Source organism: Elgaria multicarinata, chromosome 9 (assembly GCF_023053635.1).
Source record: "Elgaria multicarinata webbii isolate HBS135686 ecotype San Diego chromosome 9, rElgMul1.1.pri, whole genome shotgun sequence".
Lineage (NCBI taxonomy): Eukaryota > Metazoa > Chordata > Lepidosauria > Squamata > Anguidae > Elgaria > Elgaria multicarinata.
The window spans coordinates 4,283,738-4,291,914 of NC_086179.1; positions in this window are offsets into that span (position 1 = coordinate 4,283,738).

Consider the following 8,177-nt stretch of genomic DNA (forward strand, 5'->3'; position numbering starts at 1 on the left):
CTGGCAACCCCAGAAAATCAGGGGGAGCCCCAAAATTCTCGTAGAGGCTTGTAATAACACACTAAGCCTGCTAAGAGTTTTTGCTGCAGGTGTGATCCATTGCAATGGCACCTACGCTGCGCACGGGCACATGAGGTTACTTCAGAATGGCCATAGGAAAACAATGGGCCTATCTGGAAGCCCCAGAAAATCAGGGGGAGCCCCAAAATTCTCATAGATGTTAGTAATGAGACCCTGAGCATCCTAAGAGTTTTTAATGCAGGCGTGCTCCATTGGAATGGCCCCTAAGCTGCGCACGGGCACATGAGGTTTCTTCGGAATGGCCATAGGAAAGCCTTGCACTTTCTGGCAGCCCCAGAAAATCAGGGGGAGCCCCGAAATTCTCATAGATGTTAGTAATGAGACCCTGAGCATCCTAAGAGTTTTTAATGCAGGCGTGCTCCATTGGAATGGCCCCTAAGCTGCGCACGGGCACATGAGGTTTCCTCAGAATGGCCATAGGAAAGCATGGCGCTATCTGGCAGCCCCAGAAAATCAGGGAGAGCCCCAAAATTCACGTAGAGGCTTGTAATAATACACTAAGCATGCTAAGAGTTTTTGCTGCAGTCACGCTCCATTGGAATGGCCCCTAAGCTGCGCACGGCCACATGAGGTTTCCTCAGAATGGCCATAAGAAAACAATGGGCTTCTCTGGCAGCCCCAGAAACTCAGGGTGAGCCCCAAAATTCACGTAGAGGCTTGTAATAACACACTAAGCATGCTATGAGTTTTTGCTGCAGGCGTGCTTCATTGGAATGGCCCCTAACCTGCGCACGGCCACATGAGGTTTCCTCAGAATGGCCATAGGAAAGCATGGTGCTATCTGGACGCCCCAGAAAATCAGGGGGGAGCCCTGAAATTCTCATAGATATTTCTAATGAGACCCTAAGCATCCTAAGAGTTTTTGCTGCAGACGTGCTCCATTGGAATGGCCCCTAAGCTGCGCACGGGCACATGAGGTTTCCTCAGAATGGCCATAGGAAAGCATGGTGCTATCTGGAAGCCCCGGAAAATCAGGGGGGAGCCCAGAAATTCTCATAGATATTTCTAATGAGACCCTAAGCATCCTAAGAGTTTTTGCTGCAGACGTGCTCCATTGGAATGGCCCCTAAGCTGTGCACGGGCATATGTGGTTTCCTCAGAATGGCCATAAGAAAACAATGGGCTTCTCTGGCAGCCCCAGAAAATCAGGGAGAGCCCCAAAATTCACGTAGAGGCTTGTAATAATACACTAAGCATCCTAAGAGTTTTTGCTGCAAACGTGCTCCATTGGAATGGCCCCTAAGCTGCGCACGGCCACATGAGGTTTCTTCAGAATGGCCATAGGAAAAGAATGGGCTTAGTGTGTTATTACAAGCCCATGGCCATTCTGAAGTAACCTCATGTGCCCGTGCGCAGTGTAGGTGCCATTGCAATGGAGCACACCGTGTGCAGCTTAGGGGCCATTGCAATGGAGCACACCTGCAACAAAAACTCTTAGCAGGCTTATTGTGTTATTACAAGCCTCTAAGAGAATTTTGGGGCTCCCCCTGATTTGGGAGGGCTGCCAGAGAAGCCCATTTTTTTCTTATGACCATTCTGAGGAAACCTCATGTGGCCGTGCGCAGCTTAGGGGCCATTCCAATGGAGCACGTCTGCAGCAAAAACTCTTAGGATAATTAGGGTCTCATTAGAAATGTTTGTGTGAATTTTGGGGCTCCCCCTGTTTTTGGGGGGCTTCCAGGTAGGCCCATTGTTTTCCTATGGCCATTCTGAAGAAACCTCATGTGGCCGTGCGCAGCTTAGGGGCCATTCCAATGGAGCACGTCTGCAGCAAAAACTCTTAGGATGCTTAGGGTCTCATTAGAAATATCTATGAGAATTTCAGGGCTCCCCCTGAGTTTCTGGGGCTGCCAGAAAGCATCATGCTTTCCTATGGCCATTCTTAAGAAACCTCACGTGGCCGTGTGCAGCTTAGGGGCCATTCCAATGGAGCACGTCTGCAGCAAAAACTCTTAGGATAATTAGGGTCTCATTAGAAATGTCTGTGTGAATTTTGGGGCTCCCCCTGTTTTTTGGGGGCTTCCAGATAGCACCATGCTTTCCTATGGCCATTCTCAGGAAACCTCATGTGCCAGTGCGCAGCTTAGGGGCCATTGCAATGGAGCACGCCTGCATTAAAAACTCTTAGGGTTAGGGGCTTGTGGTATCATTCCCATGTATTCCTATGACCACTTTGAAATGTAAGCCAATTGTGAGGAGAGGGTGACGGGGGGGGGGGGGGCATTTGTAAACATGGAAATAATCTGTGACAGTTTTTGGCAACCCCCCTCCACTTATTTTGGTATTTTAAAACTGGTGCCTATGAAGCATTGTATGAAAAGGCAGTCACCGTCTCTTTATTGTATTCTGTTTTCTTTTTACGTTTGGAGATGATCCCTAGAAACCACTGTGTTGGGGGTCATAGGAATTGTTCCCCAAAACCACTTTGTTGGTTTGTATTTTGATTCTGTGTGGTTTTCTATGAAAACTAAATGTTTAACTCCTTTAGATATTTTAATTTGTAGATGATCCCACTTCAATGGCCATTCGGTGTCCTTCGGGTTAGTACGTCCCTGGTTAGTGCTAAACCTAGAGAACCACAGTTTTGCTAACCATAGATCCTGAAGTGTCGTCTGAACAGGCCCAGTTGGTTACCTAAGGCTACTTGGAGAGTTTTTGATTTGGAGAACGTTTTGCCTCACAACCCATGCTCCAAGGGCGTTGTGATTTTTTTATTTATTACATTTTTATACCGCCCAATAGCCGAAGCTCTCTGGACGGTTCACAAAAATTAAAACCATAATAAAACAACCAACAGGTTAAAAGCACAAATACAAAACACGGTATAAAAAGCACAACCAGGATAAAAACCATGCAGCAAAATTGATATAAAATTAAAATACAGAGTTAAGACAGTAAAATTTAAATTTAAGTTAAAATTAAGTGTTAAAATACTGAGAAAATAAAAAGGCCTTCAGCTGGCGACAAAAGGAGTACAGTGTAGGCGCCAGGTGGACCTCTCTGGGGAGCTCATTCCACAACCGGGGTGCCACAGCGGAGAAGGCCCTCCTTCTAGTAGCCACCTGCCTCACTTCCGTTGGCAGGGGCTCACGGAGAAGGACCCCTGTAGATGATCTTAAGGTAGGGTGACCATATGAAAAGGAGGACAGGGCTCCTGTATCTTTAACAGTGGTATTGAAAAGGGAAGTTCAGCAGGTGTCATTTGTATATATGGAGAACCTGGTGAAATTTCCTCTTTATCACAGCAGTTAAAGCTGCAGGTGCCCTGCCCTCTTTTAAATCTGGTCACTCTAGTATAGCTCCTGCAGCTTTAACTGGTGTGATGAAGAGGGAATTTCACCAGGTTCTCCATATATTCAAATGACACCTGCTGAAATTCCCTTTTCTATGCAACTGTTAAAGATACAGGAGCCCTGTCCTCCTTTTCATATGGTCACCCTATCTTAAGGTCCGGGCAGGTACATATGGGAGGAGGCATTCCTTCAAATAACCTGGCCCCAAACCGTTTAGGGCTTTAAATGTCAATACCAGTGCTTTGAATCGGGCCTGGACCTGGACTGGCAGCCAATGAAGTTGTAACACTAAAAGTGTGTGCCAATTTCCCCTTCTTGTAACCCTTTCAGCGGTAAGAGGACAGCCTTCCTTCACTGCTAAGCGCTCCATCCCACGAGCATTTTACTTCACGCTCATTACTGTGCACTCGCGAATTATTCACATGACGTCTTCCGCCCCTTCTAGCCATTATTGCGCTGCAAAAAAAACCTCACTAAGTCCGATTGTGGCTCTCTCCTACCGGACTGAATGGGGCTAATTACTTCCTGTTTTCAGGAAGCGACATGGGAGCGGCGACCGAAGAAGTGATGGGAGCCGCGCATTTGACTAGGGGAGGATCTACACATTGTCGTGAAGGTGCTTGCGTGCGCCTGCAGTGCGCCTCGAAACTCATCGTGTACATCCTGCCCTATCCTGGCCAGAAGAGACGGAGGAGGAGGCAGCGGTGGCGGCCCCGCATCGCCCCTCGCGAGGACGGGGCGAAAAGTTTCCAGGCTCGGCGGCTTCTTCCGCCAAGCTCTCCGACCTTTGGGACACCATCTGCCAGGCCCCAGACAGCCCGGGAGAACTTCCCCCGGCGCGGCGGCGGTTGGCAGCGCCTGAAACCACACAGCGGCGGCGGCGAAACCCCGGCTCCCTGGGAGCCGCCTCTGTTGGGGCTGATGGAGGGGAGTTCGCCGGACGGGCCAGGAGACCCTCACCCCAAACCCTCTTCCGCCCTACATTTAAGTCCACAGGTTGTCTGCACGACGGGATCCCAATGTCCAAATACCGGGGGGGGGGGTGTCTTGACAAGGGGGAAGCCCTAGGGTGGATCCGCAGTGGCGCTGTGTCATTTATATGACACAGCATCCCTTGTAGAGCTTTCCCCTGAAGCTCCAAATTAGAAAAGTCGGGGACTTACCCCGAAGCGAAGCAATGACGGCATCTGTCGCCTCGCTCCGGAGCTGCTTCGGAGACGTGTCTGGGCAGAAGGCGAACCCTGGTTGATCGCCAACTGACCGGACAGGGGGCAGGGAGTGGACCAGTGAGCTGAATGGCCACTTGTCCGCCTCCACGCTTCTCCAGCTTGGGGAGAAGCCAAAATAAAGGTGGGGGGAACCCACTGGGATGTGAGGAGGCGCAGCATCCCAGTGCCGCTTCCATGCCTCCTCCGGAAAAAAGGGTAAAAATATACAAAACACTGGAGGGACCAAGGAGGTGCGGGTGCCACAGTGCATGGGACGGCTACTCCTCGCCTGCAAACCCCACACTCGCTCCTTTGTGTGGGGACAACACGAAGGAGAGCAAACGCAAGGTTTTGAGGGCTTGCGGCGCCATCAAGACAGGCCCAGGGAGTGATTGAGTGAGAAGGGTAGGTATGACAGGATGAATCAGCCACCTGTAGGCCTATGAGCCAAGGCCACCAAGAAAAAGCGGTGAAGCAGAATGTGCCGTTCATAAGCACGACTTTTTTTTTTGCTGTGACATGCCAACTTTCCATGACCATGGCTTGGCATTGTGAAGCATAACTTGGGAAGCGCGCCTGCAGGATTCGGCTCGAGGGGGTGGGCTCTGCTCACTGTTGCCGGTTCTTGCCAGGTATTGTTGGCAGGTTATCCTTCTGGGCCATTCCCACCACAGAAGAAAGGAAAGCCAGGGAGAAATTATTATTATTATTATTATTATTATTATTATTATTATTATTATTATTGGATCTCTTTCTCGCTTGTGGAGGTTTTTCTAGATGGACATGACAGGCTTTGCCAAGTCATGCTGTCTTTTACAGATTCAGGAATTACAATTGAGAATGTTTTAATTATGACTGCTTTCTAGATGTTGGTGCGGATGTATTTCGGTAGGCCCAGTTTCTGAAGGTTGTAGTTGTTGTTATTTATTACATTTCTATACCAGCTGAAGCTCTATGGGTGGTTCTCAGGTTAATTTTTCATTGTTAGCTTTCCCACAATAATTAGACGTTTTGTAAAGTCTAGGTCAGAATGTCTTGCAGCACTACATCTCACACGATCATAATTTAATCAGTTCTTCTTAAGATGAAACAAGATGCATCACTCCTGTGTTTCTTTCTTCTATTCTTTTTACAGTTGCAGACTAACATGGTATATATTCATTGGCTCAGTTTTAAAAGAACAAGAAGACAGAAGCTAGGTTCCTTAGCAGGGGAGAATCACTCTGTATACACCCAGAGGCACAGTGTATAATTCATTCCTTAAAACCCCCCACAACCCTTCATTCCCCTCAAGAGAAGAACACTTCACATATGCTTTGAGTTGCTTTGCTCAGATTGCCAGAGTATTTTTCAAATCAAATCCCTACAGCAAGCTGTGTGTACCAGGGACCCTCTCAGAGTGTGCCTTTTTCCATCATTGCAATTTTTTAGCACGCTCGCAGTGCTAAAAATAAATAAATAATAGAAACCAAAGCCCTCCGAATCACCCTGATTCGCTTCAGATTTGGGATTCGGATCCGAAGCGGTGCACAGCCCTAGAAACCATGTTATATGGTCATCCTGCAAAAAGCTGTAATGAGGAATGGTTCTTAGGATTTTGAGGGATGCTCTTCTCATCTTCCCATACAGAGACATCCCATAATTTACTATGTCTTCTTATTGTAAAGAACTAGCAAATGGGCCCAGCTCTGCACAGGTTGGACTAGCCCTGAATTTAATACATTGAAGCCTTCAAACAAAGTTATTCAGCTGTCAGAGTTGAACACTCTTTGCCTGCCCTGCCTTAGGGCTCCATCACACCTAATTTTTTTATCCGGTTTTCATCCGCGGTTTCCCCCTCCGTTTCCTTAGCGAGTCAAATGCTGGGGCACTTTCACGTCTGTGCGTTGTTGCGCTCTTTCAGATCATGTATCTTTTCACCTGGAGCGCTACTATGCCAGTGAAATCTCAAGCTCTGCCCCCTGGGAAAGGTTTACAGGGGAGGAGGAGCGAAGGTTTGGTTTGCTGGTTTCAAAGGGTGGGCAGATGAACAATCATTTAAATTTCTTTGGAAAAGGCGGTCAGGTCCCCTCCTTTGCTCCAAGGTAACCAAAATACTTACATCTGTGTAAGTTTTAAAGATAAAGAGATCAAACTTGGCATGGTGATAGCTCTTAAGGAGGGCTTTAGCCACCACAAGTTTGAATCAGATTGGTTCATCCCTTGATTTTAAGGATTTTTTTAAAATGGAAATTTAAAAATGCTTACATCTGCGTAATTTTTAAGATAAAGAGGTCAAAACTGGCGCAGTGATAGCTCTTAAGGACAGCTTTCAGCATGCCAAGTTTGAATCAGATAGGTTCATCCCTTGATTTTTTTTTTAGGAATTTTTAAATTCCCTCCCTTAAACCCATTTTCCTGGTAGTCCACCAATGCGAAGGATCGATCTTTCTTTCCTTTGATCATGCGAAGCTGTGCGTCTCCAGGTTCATAAACTACAGATCTGCTGATTCCTTTACTCAAGAGTAAATCCCATTGATGTCAACTGCATTTTCATCCATGTCATACTAAAATCAGATGCATGCTTACCTTTGAGTAAACCCATTGAACAGAGAGAGACTTACTTCTGAGTAAACACATATAGAACTGACTTTTAATAGTGTGGTCACTCAGAAGCTTTTTTTTTAAGTCTAAAACAGCAAACTGGAAAGAAGTGTTCTGCAGCCCTATGCTTACTTCTGATGTCTTACCTCTGTTTACTCAGAAGTATGTCTCTCTCTATTCAGTGGGGTTTTGTATAGACACCCCCTTGGTGAGACGGTAGACTCACTGAAGGAGGGCCCTCATAAACCTCTCTTTCCAAACTCTGCCAGTCTTAATTAATTAATTAATTAATTACATTTCTATACCGCCCAATAGCTGATTCTCTCAGGGCAGTTCACAACAATTAAAACCATAAACGACAAGACAATAAAATACAATATTAACATGTAAAAGTTTAAAACGACAGTATTTAAAAATATCACCAACGATTAAGTAGCAGCAGAGCAAAGATTTAAAATACAATATTAGATTTAAAACAGAAACTTGAAAATTAAGAAGTCTGGGCCCCGTCTATACAACAACAAGATTGCACCTCATTGAATACAAACCTGAATTTTCGTTGATTCGAATCTAGGCAAAGGGCGTCAGACTGCAGCAGCAACAAAAAGAAAACGGAGGTTTTTCTCCAAGGAGCGCCCGTTCCCCCCTATTTGTTTTAATATTATTACCTCTATCTGCAGAGCTCCACAGAATCGTATGATTTCAAATGGAAACTGCGGGAAGGAACGAGGGAGCCAGAGAAGGACGTGATAGGAGACAGGAAATCGGCCAATCACTTTGTCCTGCCCTGAAAGCTCCGCCCACAGGTCAAAATGCGATTTAACTCCCCCAACGACACATAACTATAACGCAGTGCAAACTCGGACGTTGATCCAAAAGTCGTGGTAAATCGCAAATGCGAATATGCGCATTTAGGTTGGGGTGAACAACCCGTATAGATAAGCCCTGGGAAAATAAAAAAAGATTTTCACCTGGTGCTAAAAAGAGCACAAAAAGAGCCTGTCTGAAGAGC